At 39.8% G+C, this 15713-nt stretch overlaps 1 protein-coding gene across 4 annotated transcripts in view; it reads right to left on the reverse strand.

Moving 5' to 3' along the window:
- The window catches only part of LOC141387647 (uncharacterized), a 153621-nt gene that overhangs the window by 101668 nt on the left and 36240 nt on the right, over positions 1 to 15713 (reverse strand). For 2 of the 4 annotated variants that reach the window (XM_073957606.1, XM_073957608.1), the window contains one exon: positions 9951 to 9995. The exons of the other annotated variants lie outside the window; for them this stretch is intronic. The gene's annotated coding sequence lies outside the window, so the exon portion shown is untranslated. The remainder of the gene's footprint in view (positions 1 to 9950; positions 9996 to 15713) is intronic. 4 annotated transcript variants of the gene reach the window in all.

Raw genomic sequence — 15713 nt, forward strand, 5'->3', positions numbered from 1 at the left:
TAAGACGCTCTTTAGGTCGTCTGTAAGACGCCCTTCTGGTCATCTATAAAGACGCCCTTCTGGTCGTCTATAAAGATGCCTTTCCGGTCTAAAAAACGCCTTTCTGGTCTAAAAAGACGCCCTTCGTCTATAAGGATGCCCTTTTGGTCGTCTATAAAGACGCACTTCTGGTCGTCTATAAAGACGCCCTTCTGGTCGTCTATAAAGACGCCCTTGTAGTCGTCAATATAGACTCCCATGTGGTCGTCTATAAGACGCTCTTTAGGTCGTCTGTAAGACGCCCTTCTGGTCATCTATAAAGACGCCCTTCTGGCCGTCTATAAAGATGCCTTTCCGGTCTAAAAAACGCCTTTCTGGTCTAAAAAGACGCCCTTCTGGTCGTATATAAAGACGCTCTTCTGGTCGTTTATAAGGACGCCCTTTTAGTCGTCTAAAAAGACGTCCTTCTGGTCATCTATAAAGACGCCCTTCTGGTCGTCTATAAAGATGCTTTTCCGGTCTAAAAAACGCCTTTCCGGTCTAAAAAGACGCCCTTCTGGTCGTATATAAAGACGCTCTTCTGGTCGTCTATAAGGACGCCCTTTTAGTCGTCTAAAAAGACGCCCTTCTGGTCGTCTACAAAGACGCCCTTCTGGTCGTCTTAAAGACGCCATTCTGGTCGTCTATAAAGACGCCCTTCTGGTCACCTATAAAGACGCCCTTCTGGTCATCTATAAAGATGCCCTTCTGGTCGTCTATAAAGACGCCCTTCTGGTCGTCTAAAAAGACGCCCTTCTGGTCGTCTAAAAAGACGCCGTTCTGGTCGTCTATAAGACGCTCTTTGGGTTGTCTATAAAGGAGCCCTTTAGGTCGTCTATAATTCCGCCATTCTGGTCGTTTATAAATCCGCCATATTGGTCGTCTATTAGACGCCATACTGATTGTCTATAACACGTCCTTTAGGCCGTCCATAAGACATCCTTTAGGTCGTCTATAAGACGTCCCTTAGGTCGTATATAAGACGTCCTTTAGGTCGTCTATAAGACGCCTTTTAGGTCGTCTATAAGACGTCACTTAGATTGTCTATAAGACTCCCTTTAGGTCGTCTATAAAGACGCCCTTCTGGTCGTCTATAAAGACGCCCTTCTGGTCGTCTATAAAGACGCCCTTCTGGTCGTCTATAAAGACGCCCTTTAGGTCGTCTATAATTCCGCCATCCTGGTCGTCTATAAACGCCATATTGATCGTCTGTAAAGACGCCCTTCTGGTCGTCTAAAAAGATGCCCTTCTGGTCGTCTAAAAGGCGCCCTTCTGGCCGTGTAAAAAGGCGCCCTTCTGGTCGTCTATAATACGCCATTTAGGTCGTCCATAAGACGCCCTTTAGGTCGTCTATAGAAACACCCTTCTGGTCATCTAGAAGACGTCCTTTAGGCCGTCCATAAGACATCCTTTAGGTCGTCTATAAGACGCCTTTTAGGTCGTCTATAAGACGTCACTTAGGTGGTCTATAAGACGCCCTTTCGGTCGTCTAAAAGACGCCTTATAGGTCGTCTATAATACGCCCTTTAGGTCGTCTATAGAAGTTTCTTTGAGAAGTTTTTCCTTGGCAACCACACAACACCGACGAAAGTGTCTGCGAAAACAATTCAAATCTCTTCCACTAGTATGTGTCGTCGAATTTTAACGAATGCACACACCATTGAACTTTTTTCTTTGCTTACCTTTATACTTCGAGCTGACGATTGATGTTTGGATATGAAAAAGTTTCTTGTTGAAGAAGTTATTGAAAAATAACTTCGGTGGAGAATATCCACAAACAAGAAACAAGGGAACTGATGAGATCCAGTGGCGTGGATCGAAACTATAGTATTCCCTGCCTTACCCCTTGGCGAACAATGCCAAATCTTTTCCACTAATAAACTAGTTGTTTTAAAATATTAAAACAACAACAATGGGATTAAGCCAGACTATTTTGAAAAAAAAAAAAACAATATACAATTTCTTCCAAAAATAATTTCTATTTATAGAGAAATGTCAATCAATATTTATCTCCAAAATGTATTTTTAACCAATTTACCAAATTTCTCGCAAATTCTACGAACTATTAATAGCTTAATTATATTGTTGGTGTAAATCAATTGTTGTCAATAATCAGGTGTTAATTTTATTTTCTCTTTCAATTTTTTCTTTCCCACACAATTTTCCACAGTTTGCTAGATGTCTTAATAATAATCAATTTATTGATATTGATTTAAAATTAGCAAATCCGAAAACATTTTCCTGTCTGGTTAACTGTCAAAAGCAAACAGAAGGTAAACAGATTCGCAAATAATGTGTAAATTAAAATTTGACACCTTTATGGAAATTTTACACAGACTTGTGAATATCCAATAACAAGACACAAGTCAAGATCATATTAACATCTTAATCGAGAAGAAAAAAGATCTTAAGCCATCTAAAAAAGAAGAAGAAGAACAACAACAACGTGCTGCTTTTATTTATTTCGAAATTATTGAAATTGTATGCAGAAGGACTTCTCAATTTCCGATTATGCTCAGCAAAATTAAATGGAAGTGGTGCCAAAGGTTCTCCTCCTGGGGTCACTACCCTGGCTACCTCCTAGCTTCGAAGCACAAACTTGATTGGAAGCCTGGGATTTTATGTATCCCCCAAATAATGACTTCAAATATTTTCAATATAAAGTGAGCTCAATAAGATTTTGTCACTATAAAAGTCTGTAGAGATGCAGGGTATGACATGGTGTCGACCATATTGAAAGAATTTTCAAAACTCACTTTATTACACTGTGACACAAATTGGAACTCAAAGTCTGGGGGGTGGAAAATTTCTTTTGAATGTGAAAGCCCTTGATGAGTATACTAAGAACCCAAAAGGAAATTTTCGCCATAGGTCAAGTTTCTGAGATATCGCGCGATGAAGCTTTTGATTTTTTCCCTATAATACTTTGGAAAATAGCTCCATATCTCCGTTTGGCGTTGTTGTAGCTTCATTTTGAGGTGACATGTCTTCAGTCAAATCGATTGGCGAATCTTTTTGTAGAACATTTCATTCTTCTAACTCAATGCCTTTCATGTCCTTTTCGTCCTTTATATCTTGAACCGTAGTGAAAGTACAACAAGCATCCAAATATTCTACAAAAATGTTGCTCAGAAGATTTTAGGTACGGTTCTCTTTGACAACTAATCGATTTTGTCCCGCTTTCATTGTCATTTTTGATATTTATTCGTACTTGGTTCAGAACTAAACTATGTTTTGTTTTTCTGTATATTCGTTATTTGTTATGTATAGGTATGTAGACATAACAATTGGTTATTGGTTATTGGTACACATAACCATTGGTTATTGCTTATTTAGACATCTGGGATGCTTTCTGAAATATTTACCACAAATAGCTATTGTAATGATGAACACGGCATAACTGTCCTTCCGGGTTCGTAATATTACATTCATCGACTTTCATCGCCAAAAAGAATTTTTCGCCCCCCAGCCTTTGATCTCAATATTTGCGCGTATTGATATTTTTCCTTAAAAACGGTTCAAGAAAACGGTTTTTTTGTTCTAGAACTGCAACTAACAACGTTTTCAGAAGCGAAATAATTTAATTTGATTGACAACTTTATAAGCTTTTTAACGGTATACATATAAGTTTAATCGGTTACTTAAAACCGGTTCAAAAACCGGTTTTAATATCGGAATATCCGGTTCAAAAATTGAGATAACCGGATCTATCCTCCAAGAAAATTTGTTATTAACGTGTTCATCATTACAATAGCTATTTGTGGTAAATATTTCAGAAGCATCCCAGATGTCTAAATAAGCAATAACCAATGGTTATGTGTACATACCAATAAATACCCAATGACGAATATACAGAAAAACAAAACTTAGTTTATTTCTGAACCAAAACCGATTAAATGTCAAAAAGGACAATGAAAACGGGACAAAATCGATTAGTTGTCAAAGAGAACCGTACCTAAAATCTTCTGAGCAACATTTTTGTAGAATATTTGGATGCTGAAAAATCTCATCTTGTGGTACTTTCACTACGGTTCAAGAAATAAAGGACGAAAAGGACATGAAAGGCATTGAGTTAGAAGAATGAAATGTTCTACAAAAACATTCGCCAATCGATTTGACTGAAGACATGTCACCTCAAAATGAAGCTACAACAACGCAAAACGGAGATATGGAGCTATTATCCAAAGTATTATAGGGAAAAAATCAAAAACTTCATCGCGCGATATCTCAGAAACTTGACCTATGGCGAAAATTTCCTTTTGGGTTCTTAGTATACTCATCAAGGGCTTTCATCTCCAAAAGAAATTTTCCACCCCCCAAAAATGCTGCTGCACAGTGTTATAATTTCCAATCAAACATAAAATATTTGCTTAACTTATACATGTATGTTTTTTTACAATAATGTGGGAGTGAACAGAGAAATGGCCATAAGGCGGAGACTATGACTTCATTTATACATTGAGTAAAATATAATAATAAAAAGAAGAAGAATGCGTGACATACACCATTAAATTTAACAACATGTTTACTGTACTTTTCCGCTCAATATCGCGATACGATAATAAATTATGATGACGACTCATAAAGCAGATGATGAAGAAGAGTATATGGCAACAACAATGATGAAGATGGAGGTGGAGACGAAACAGATGAACCAAAAAATCGAAACATTATTGGTTTTGAAAAAGCAACAAATGTTGACATGCTGTTTTTTTGTGAAAACCAGAAATACAAACGTGACAAGTTAAGAATTGTTTTCTGTTGTGGCTGATTTCATTGCCGCCAGTGTAGGAAGAAGAAACCGAAATACAGTGGTTCCACAAAGGAAAATTTTGGGGTTAAATACAAAAGCAAAAAAATAAAAACAGAAAAACAGAAGATGCATAAGCAGACTCCCTTCAGAATTCCTTTTCGACTATAAAGACGCCCATTCAGGTCGTCTATAGAGACGCCCATTCAGGTCGTCTATGGAGACGCCCATTCAGGTCGTCTATCGAGACGCCCATTCAGGTCGTCTATAGAGACGCCCATTCAGGTCGTCTATAGAGACGCCCATTCAGGTCGTCTATAGACACGCCCTTCAGGTCGTCTATAGAGACGTCCTTCAGGTCGTCTACAGAGACGCCCTTCGGGTCGTCTATAGAGACGCCCTTCAGGTCGTCTATAGAGACGCCCTTCAGGTCGTCTATAGAGACGCCCTTCAGGTCGTCTATAGAAACGCCCTTCAGGTCGTCTATAGAGACGCCCTTCAGGTCGTCTATAAAGGCGCCCTTCAGATCGTCTATAAAGGCGCCTTTCAGGTCGTCTATAGAGACGTCCTTCAGGTCGTCTATAGAGACGCCCTTCAGGTCGTCTATAGAGACGCCCTTCAGGTCGTCTATAGAGACGCCCTTCAGGTCGTCTATAGAGACGCCCTTCAGGTCGTCTATAGAAACGCCCTTCAGGTCGTCTATAGAGACGCCCTTCAGGTCGTCTATAAAGGCGCCCTTCAGATCGTCTATAAAGGCGCCTTTCAGGTCGTCTATAAAGACGCTCTTCAGATCGTCTATAAAGACGCCCTTCAGGTCGTCTATAAAGACGCCCTTCAGGTTGTCTATAAAGACGCCCTTCAGGTCGTCTATAAAGACGCCCTTCAGGTCGTCTATAAAGACGCTCTTCAGGTCGTCTATAAAGACGCTCTTCAGATCGTCTATAAAGACGCCCTTCAGGTCGTCTATAAAGACGCCCTTCAGATCGTCTATAAAGACGCCCTTCAGGTCGTCTATAAAGACGTCCTTCAGGTCGTCCGTCTATAGAGACGTCCTTCAGGTCGTCAGTCTATAGAGACGCCCTTCAAGTCGTCTATAGAGACGCCCTTCAGGTCGTCTATAGAGACGCCCTTCAGGCCGTCTATAGAGACGCCCCTCAGGCCGTCTATATAGAGACGCCCTTCAGGTCGTCTATATAGAGACGCCATTCAGGTCGTCTCTATAAAGACGCCCTTCAGTTCGTTTATAAAGACGACCTTTATGTCGTCTATAAAGACGCCCTTCTGGTCGTCTATAGAGACGCCCTTCTGGTCGTCTATAGAGACGCCCTTCAGGTCGTCTATAGAGACGCCCTTCAGGTCGTCTATAGAGACGCCCTTCAGGTCGCCTATAGAGACGCCCTTCTGGTAGTCTGTAAAGACGCCCTTCTGGTCGTCTATAAAGACGCCCTTCTGGTCGTCTATAAAGACGCCCTTCTGGTCGTCTATAGAGACGCCCTTCTGGTCGTCTATAAAGACGCCTTTCTGGTCGTCTGTAAAGACGCCATTCTGGACGTCTGGAAAGACGCCATTCTGGACGTCTGGAAAGACGCCCTTCTGGTCGTCTATAAAGACGCCCTTCAGGTCGTCCATAGAGACGCCCTTCTGGTCATCTATAAAGACGCCCCTCTGGACGTTTGTAAAGACGCCGTTCTGGACGTCTGTAAAGACGCCGTTCTGGACGTCTGTAAAGACGCCCTTCTGGTCGTCGATAAAGACGCCCATCTGGTCGTCTATGAAGACGCCCTTTTGGTCGTCGATAAAGACGCCCTTCTGGACGTCTATAAAGACGCCCTTCTGGACGTCTATAAAGACGCCCTTCTGGTCGTCTATAAAGACGCCCTTCCGGACGTCTGTAAAGAAGCCCTTCTGGTCGTCTATAAAGACGTCCTTCTGCACGTCTATAAAGACGCCCTTCTGGTCATCTCTAAAGACGCCCTTCTGGTCGTCTATGAAGACGCCCTTCTGGTCGTCTATAAAGACGCCCTTCTGGACGTCTATAAAGACGCCCTTTTGGACGTCTATAAAGACGCCCTTCTGGTCGTCTATAGAGACGCCCTTCAGGTCGTCTATAGAGACGCCCTTCAGGTCGTCTATAGAGACGCCCTTCAGGTCGTCTATAGAGACGCCCTTCAGGTCGTCTATAGAGACGCCCTTCTGGTCGTCCATAGAGACGCCCTTCAGGTCGTCTATAGAGACGCCCTTCAGGTCGTCTATAGAGACGCCCTTCAGGTCGTCTATAGAGACGCCCTTCAGGTCGTCTATAGAGACGCCCTTCAGGTCGTCTATAGAGACGCCCTTCAGGTCGTCTATAGAGGCGCCCTTCTGATCGTCTATAAAGACGCCCTTCTGGTCGTCTATAAAGACGCCCTTCAGGTCGTCTATAGAGACGCCTTTCAAGTCGTCTATAAAGACGCCCTTCAGGTGGTCTATAAAGACGCCCTTCTGGTCGTCTATAAAGACGCGCTTCTGGACGTCTGTAAAGACGCCCTTCTGGTCGTCTATAAAGACGCCCTTCTGGACGTCTATAATGACGCCCTTCTGGTCGTCTATAAAGACGCCCTTCAGGTCTTCTATAAAGGCGCCCTTCAGGTCGTCTATAAAGACGACATTTTGGTCGTCTATAAAGACGCTATTTTGGTCGTCTATAAAGACGCCCTTCTGGACGTCTATAAAGACGCCCTTCTGGTCGTCTATAAAGACGCCCTTCAGGTCGTCTATAAAGACGCCCTTAAGGTAGTCTATAAATACGCCCTTAAGGTCGTCTATAAAGACGTCCTTCCCAATATAAACGCCCTTCTAATCGTCTATAAATACGCTCTTCTGGTCGTCTATTAAGACACACAAAGTCGTCTTTAAGACATCCTTCTGGTCGTCTATAAAGACGCCCTACAGGTCGTCTTTAAGACACGACCCATCTGGAGTCATCTTAAGGACCTTCTATAGAAAGTAAAACACCTAAATTTTTATATATACACCATTTTGGTCGTCTATAAAGACGCCCTTCTGGACGTCTAAAAAGACGCCTTTCTGGACGTCTATAAAGACGCCCTTCTGGTCGTCTATAAAGACGCCCTTCAGGTCGTCTATAAAGACGCCATTTTGGTCGTCTATAAAGACGCCATTTTGGTCGTCTATAAAGACGCCCTTAAGGTAGTCTATAAATACGGCCTTAAGGTCGTCTATAAAGACGCCCTTCTGGACGTCTATAAAGACGCCCTTCTGGACGTCTATAAAGACGCCCTTCTGGACGTCTATAAAGACGCCCTTCTGGTCGTCTATAAAGACGCCCTTCAGGTCGTCTATAAAGACGTCCTTCCCAATATAAACGCCCTTCTAATCGTCTATAAATACGCTCTTCTGGTCGTCTATTAAGACACACAAAGTCGTCTTTAAGACACCCTTCTGGTCGTCTATAAAGACGCCCTACAGGTCGTCTTTAAGACACGACCCATCTGGAGTCATCTTAAGGACCTTCTATAGAAAGTAAAACACCTAAATTTTTATATATACACCATTTTGGTCGTCTATAAAGACGCCCTTCTGGACGTCTATAAAGACGCCTTTCTGGACGTCTATAAAGACGCCCTTCTGGTCGTCTATAAAGACGCCCTTCAGGTCGTCTATAAAGACGCCATTTTGGTCGTCTATAAAGACGCCATTTTGGTCGTCTATAAAGACGCCATTTTGGTCGTCTATAAAGACGCCCTTCTGGTCGTCTATAAAGACGCCCTTCTGGTCGTCTATAAAGACGCCTTTCTTGTCGTCTATAAAGACGCCATTTTGGTCGTCTATAAAGACGCCCTTCTGGTCGTCTATAAAGACGCCCTTCTGGTCGTCTATAAAGACGCACTTCTGGTCGTCTATAAAGACGCCATTTTGGTCGTCTGTTTAGGTGTATGGTCTGTAAAGAAATCGACCAAATACTTCTTTTCTAGTTCCCTCATTAATCCCATCTCACAACACTGTGTCTAATTGTGAATAACTAGCGAAGCATTTAATGAATCAATAATAATAAAAAAAAAACAAACCATTTCTTTAGTGGAATATTTTACTGCTGGAAAATAACAAAAACAAAAGCAAAAAAAACAGTACAAGAAAAAAATTCATTTCATTTTTTTTATTGACAAAACATTTTTATTAATTTAAGTTTCGTGCCGTTCATTGATTTTTGTTATGCCATTGTGCGGTTTAGGGAGTATCAATATATCGTATATAGTGGATTTTATATATGTTAGTGTGCCTGGAGGCATGATATCTTCCAAAGCTCTAGTTTGACATCACGACGATGGTGACATCACGAATCTATTTCAGAATTTCGGGAAAGCAATAGTTCATATTTTCGTTTTGTTTTTTTTTGTCTCATTTGTACCACAAAAAGTAAAGCACGTGGAAGCCATATCGATTTTCAAGAATTTTGTGGTTAAGGTTTGTCAACTGTTTTTCACTTTTCTCCCCACAACAAACCTGCAAAACTAATTTTGTGGAAAACTTTTTGCATGATTGAGTGATATCATCAAAAACAAAAGCGAAATAACAATAGATGACTTAGTTTGATAAATCCACCAAATGGTTTTTCATTTTTAGAAAGGGGGCAGGATTTCCAAACTGTTGTACTGAGGGAGTGTTTGGCATCCGAAATGGAAAAATGAAAATTTAAGAAGAAATGAGATTCTTTAAATAAAACACACTGTAGTAAAAGGGAGCCTTGCTATAGGACACTGAAATACAAAATGTAGTCGACTATTCGCCTATAAAGACGCGCTTGTTTTTGTCTATAAAGACGCAATTCTAGGCGTCTAAAAAGATGCTTTTCTGGTTGTCTATCAAAACGCATTTTAGATCGACTATAAACGCTCCCTTCAAGTCGCTTATAAGGACACTCTTCAGCTTGTGTATAAGAGCCCTATTGATGACCTCAATAAAGACGTCCGTCAGGTCGTCTATAAAGTGGATCTAAAGAAGTATTTTTGGTCATCCATAAAGACGCCTTTGTTGTCATCTAAACTACTGTACACAAAAACATATAATGTTGAAACAGTTTTTTTCATTTTTATTTTATGCCATAACATTAATTTTAATAATAATTCGTAATATACATTACCCTGATGATCGTAAGTATAAGTAATTTGTAATCATTACTTACATCAATTTCTGTAAAAATTTTTGATCCAAAAATTCCGGTACTTACCTAAAAGAGAAGAAGAAGAAAAATAACGATTATATATTTTACAGTGATATTTTTTGGGGATTCAGTTTGCTAATCAATTAAAAGAAAATTAACTTCGAACGTGACAAAATTTTAATGGAACTCACATTGAACACTTGAAGATATGAATTCAAATGTATGCTTAAAAATGAAATTGTTCATTTTCTCACAATCTAAAATATTGAATTAAAAAGCAAATAGTTAAAAATTTGGTAAATATCTTGACAATTTGTAATTTCTTCAGACCATCAAGTGATTTGAAGATATGTACGAACTAAAGAACTGACGACACACTATGTGGTGTGTTTATACTAAACCAAAAATAGAAGGAATTATCGTACGTGGATCGATTTTGCCACAAGTACAAACAACTGGGAAAGTCGGTCCACCGTTTTATATAGCGTCGCGACGTGTACAGCAACTATAAGCTGCTAGTTCACAAACCCCCCTTTCTGGCCGTTCATAAATACAACGTCCGGTTGTTTCTAAAGGCAAAACAAATTCCGATATACTAGTAGAATTTTGATATATATTCCAACAAACATTCCCCGAAGGGCCAAAGGAGACTTCTGTCATATTAATGAGTTCACCGCGATTTACATTAGATCAATGGTAGCTATTTTTTAATGCCGAGACCGAACACCGGTGTGCCTTAAGACACAACTTGAAGATAACTCTTAGATGATTGAAATACTTAAGTATCGCCCATATTATGCCAACGTTTAATATTTGATATACCCTTGTCTGGATATCGAACGTGTTCAAGACGGGCGTGACAATCATTGCGCCACCGAGGCCCTCACTACAATTTTTTTTTACCATTCCGAGAAATTAGATAAAGATGTGGCGAACAACAAGATATTGATACATCCACCCTTCCTGAAAAGGCGTAATACTTCAGGCGAGCAATTATGATATTCGAAAAAGAAAAAGCTGTCTGCCACAGACAACACAAATGTAAAATGTAATCTCTCAAATTTTTTATAATTTCAACTCATAGGTAACGTTACCGGGCCAAAAACGGCCTTGTTATTTACACCAAGGATTTTGCCTGGTTGATCATTGCCAATCACGGTGCTCTTGAAGCAACTTTAAATGGAAGGTGCTTACACCTGGGATGTTTTGCGGATTCTGAAACTACAATGTTCATAGATGACAAAAATAACAAATACAAAAAAATATCGCCGGAGCGTTTTTTTAATAAATCGGGATTTAAGTTGACATTTTAGGGGTTTTTAGGTTTTCACGATTTTACTTCGAAACCGCAAGTCCCATCAAAATCGGACTAAAGAAAATGTTGTAGCAGTGAAAATTCTGTACAAGATTGACCTTTATGATAATTTCGTAGGTTTTACTGTTATTGAGATAAAGAAGTTCAAATTTTGACAATGCATTGACTGTATCGCTACCTTTTAAAACTATGCCATAAATGCCTTAACTAACTTTAAGTGAAAACCGCATACACCTTGGAATTTTTTTCGGATTTTGAAACAGCACTGTTCATAGGTAAGAAAAATTCAAAAACAAGAAAAATTGGCTGGAGGATTTTGGATTGGATTTTTGGATTTTTAAATAAATCGCGGTCAAAATTCACATTTTTAGGTTTTTTTAGGTTTTCACGATTTTGCTTGGAAGCCGCAAGTCCTATCGAAATGGGACTAAAGAAAATGTTGTAGCAGTGAAAAGTCTGTACAAGACTGACCTGCATAATATTTTTGTAGGTTTTACCGTTTTTGAGATACAGAAGTTCAGATCAATCATTCAGATTGTTTTCTCAGGTCTTCAGGATTTTGCTTTAAAACCGCAAATCCCATCGGATTGGGACTAAAGACAATTTTGTAGCTGTGAAAATTCTCTACAAGACTGGATTTGGTATATTTTTCTTATTTTGTACCATTTTTGAGATATATAAGTTTAAGTTGGGAAATTGCATTCATGACATTGTTTTATAAGGAGACGATACAGTCCGTGCATTGTCCCAACTTGAACTTCTATATCTCAAAAACGGTAAAATCTACGAATATACCATAAAAGCCAATCTTGTAGAGAATTTCCATAGCTATAATATTTTCTTTTGCCCATTTCGATAGGACTTGTGGTTTCCAATAAAAATCGTGAAAACTAAAAAAACCTTAAAAATGCCGACTTGAATCGCGACTTACTTAAAAAACGCTCGTGCGATTTTTTTTTTATTTTTCTCATCTATGAACATTGTAGTTTCGGAATCCGCAAAAACTTCCTAGGTGTAAGCACCTTCCATTTAAAGTTCCTTCAAGAGCACCGTGCAATGTGTTAAAAATTGTAAGACACTTAAATGTGGCAATGATTTTGCGAAATCATGAATGGAAATAACCAATGTTAGCAAACGTTTTCAAAAATTACACGCCTCGGTAAATGACACGTAGAAATTACCAAACGCGTAGATAAAGATAACTAATGGGTAGCTACCTACCTGGCTATCTAGGCTGGTCGTCTAAAATAATTTTCCACAAATCGTCATTCTGGTGCCAATAAAACTTTCTACTGGTCGGCACAAAAATACGCCCTTCTGTAAATTCATAAATAATCGTTCCCAGTCACCTATAAAGATTGCTTTCTGACTCCTCTCTTGTCGCATATAAAGTCTCCGTAACGGTGATCTACAAAAATATTTTCTGTAGTGCGATTCTCTAACTCATTTTTTTAGTTACCGACAAAAATCGGTAAAACTAAAACGCAAAATTATGAATAAAAAGTTCAAATAAAAGTTGACAACACTGTTGCTATCGGTAGAACTTTACAACTGTTTTTTATGCGTCGCTAACTTACCGAAAAACATCGGTAATTACCGAAATTGTAAGCATTTTAATTTTACCGACAATTGTCGGTAACTCAAAAAATGAGTAAGAGAATCGCACTACTGATCCTTTATAAAGACTCCGCCTATACAGAAAACAAATTTATTTATAAAGACTCCTTTCTGGACATTCACAATTGCTCCCTTTTGGTCATCTAAAAAGACTCTTTTTGGCCGCGTATAAATACGACTAGTTGGTTGTCTATAAAAAGGCCTATATTAAGACGCCATTTTGGTCATCATTTAAGAATCCCATCAGGCCACCTATAAAGTCACTATTTTTCTTATCCATAAAGACGCCCTTCTGGTCAGCGATTAAGACTACCTTCAAGTCGTCTAAAAATACTATAAAGACATCCTTGTGGTCATCGATAAGGACTACCTACAGGCCGTCTATAAAGACCCGTTTTGGTCGTCTATAAAGAGTAATGTCTGGTCGTCTTACAAGACGCACTTAAGGTCGTCTATAAAGACGACAATCTGGTGGAAAGACGCCCTTTTTGGTCGTCTATAAAGAAACCCTTCGTTTTGATCACTGATAAAGACTGTCTTCAGGTCGTATATACAGACGCCATTTTGGTCATAAAAAAAAGACTTCATTTTATAAAACCGCACTTCTAGTCGTCGATAAATTAGTCGGATCATCTATAAAGATTCCCTTCTAGACGTTTGGAAAAAACCACCTTTTGGTCGTATATAAAGACACACTTCTGTTTGCCCATAAATGCGCCCTTCTGGTAATCTATAAAGAATACCATCGGTCGTGTGTAATGACGCCCTTTTGATCATAAATAAAGACTTCCTTTTATAAAACCGCTCTTCTAGTCATCGATAAACACCACCTTCGGGTCATCTATAAAGATTATCTTCTGGACATCTGAAAACCCCCATTTAGTCGCCTATAATGACACCCTTCCGGTCGATTATAAAGATGACCTTTCATTCGTCTATAATGACGTCCTTCTGTTCGTCTATAAAGACGCCCATTTGATCATTTGTAAAGGTCGCCCAAAATACTTCCTTCAGGTTTATAAAGACGCTATTCTGGTCGTCTATAAAGACGCCCTTCTAATCAGCTATAAAGACGATCTTCAGGTCATCTGTATATACACCCTTTTTGCTGTCAATAAATATACCCTTTTGGCCAAAAAAAATTCTCCGCATAATAATTTGGAGTAGATTAAGCCATCTCCGTCCATCTGTGTGTCTGTTTGGCACTCACAACACCTCTCGAATAAATCAACCGATTTGTTCCAAACTTTATAATAATTGTTCCACAAACATCCCAGAAGGGGCAAGGGAAACTTCTCTCATATCAATGAGTGCACCCCGATTCATATTAGCTCAATGATATGGGACCTACTGTTTATCGACGAGTCCGAACGGCGTGTCTAAGACACCACTTGTAGAGAAGTTGTACATGGCTGAAATACTCAGAAAATGTCGCCAACATTACTGAGGGGTATTTTGCCACCGTTGAAAAGTGTTTGATGTTGCCCGGCCGGGGAATCGAACCCACGACCTTCATCGTGCAAGGCGGGTGTGCATACCATTGCACCACGGTTGCACCTTAACTTTACATTTCGTAATATTTCGTCCAAACTTAGATCAAGTTCAAAGATGGGCCATATAGGGTGCACTCCTGGGGGTACGTCCCCCACAAAAGTTATTAATTATTTTACAAAAAAAAAAAAAACAGGTTGTCCTTACGGCCTATATTAATACAGCACAATTTTATAGAGGCAAGTCCTGAGATAATGGCTCCAGACATACACCGATTACATTCAGACATATATCAGCTTCGGGCATCTCCCATACAAAATTTCAAATGTTTATTTTGACATTTTTTGAAACAGCCAGGGCACACACTTTTTTAAGGGGGCAAGTCCTGAGATACTTGCCCAAACTAAAAAAAAGCCTGCTGGTACCAACAAAAATGACTGCCGAGCACAAAAACATACACACAAACCAGTGTAGTATTCAAATATTAGCTGCGCTGAAGACTGCAACAGAGTGCCTCCTCATGACACCAGTGGACCATCCTCATGAGGAGGGGTATGATTTTACCGGTGCATCAGCACAACAGAATGTTGTCGATACAGTACCTACTTGGGTTTTATACCAGCGAGCATCCCTATCACAATATAGTGGACAGTTTTTCCCCACTGAGGCACGTGAGGAGCCATCTTCATGATCTAGAAAGATGAATCCAAAGGTAGAACAGAGAACCTCTAGATCAACGAGCCAATCAGACCGGCTTGGATAGCATTGACATTGATGCAGACAGAATAACGACAACTGCCAAGGCAAACACGAGTGGTTTTAGACCACTTAAGATGCGGACGATGTAGCCGCCTCAATTCATATTGAGCCCGAATTGTTGCCATGATACCCAACACGTGCCTGGCATGTGAGTTGGTACCACACGGCACGCTTCATTTGTTAATTCTTTATGGGCGCAGCCAGTCCATGTTGCATAATTAATGAGTCTGGATACAGAGGAACCAGTAGTAGGATTCTCTAACGCAATTTTTGGTTACCGACAAAAATCGGTTAAATTGAAATACATATAATTTCGGTAACTAACGAAAATTGTCGGTAAGTTATTATTTATTCCTTTTTACTTCAATGTGGAGCATAGGGCCACCGGTATGTTAACAACCAAATAAAGTTATCGCTAAGGCCTACATTTAGCAACTGTGTTGACAACTTTTATTCATACTTTTTATAACCTCAGAATTTATGCTAACGAGGGTATATACACTTTCATACGGGCAAAATGTGCCTTATCGAAATAATGGTTTTAGACCCCGTGCCACCGTAGTGCAATGGTATGAACACCCGCCTTGCACACTAAAGGTCGT

The sequence above is a fragment of the Musca autumnalis genome, unplaced genomic scaffold (genome assembly GCF_047663935.1).
Source record: "Musca autumnalis isolate F117 unplaced genomic scaffold, ASM4766393v1 scaffold_5, whole genome shotgun sequence".
Taxonomy (NCBI): Eukaryota; Metazoa; Arthropoda; class Insecta; order Diptera; family Muscidae; genus Musca; species Musca autumnalis.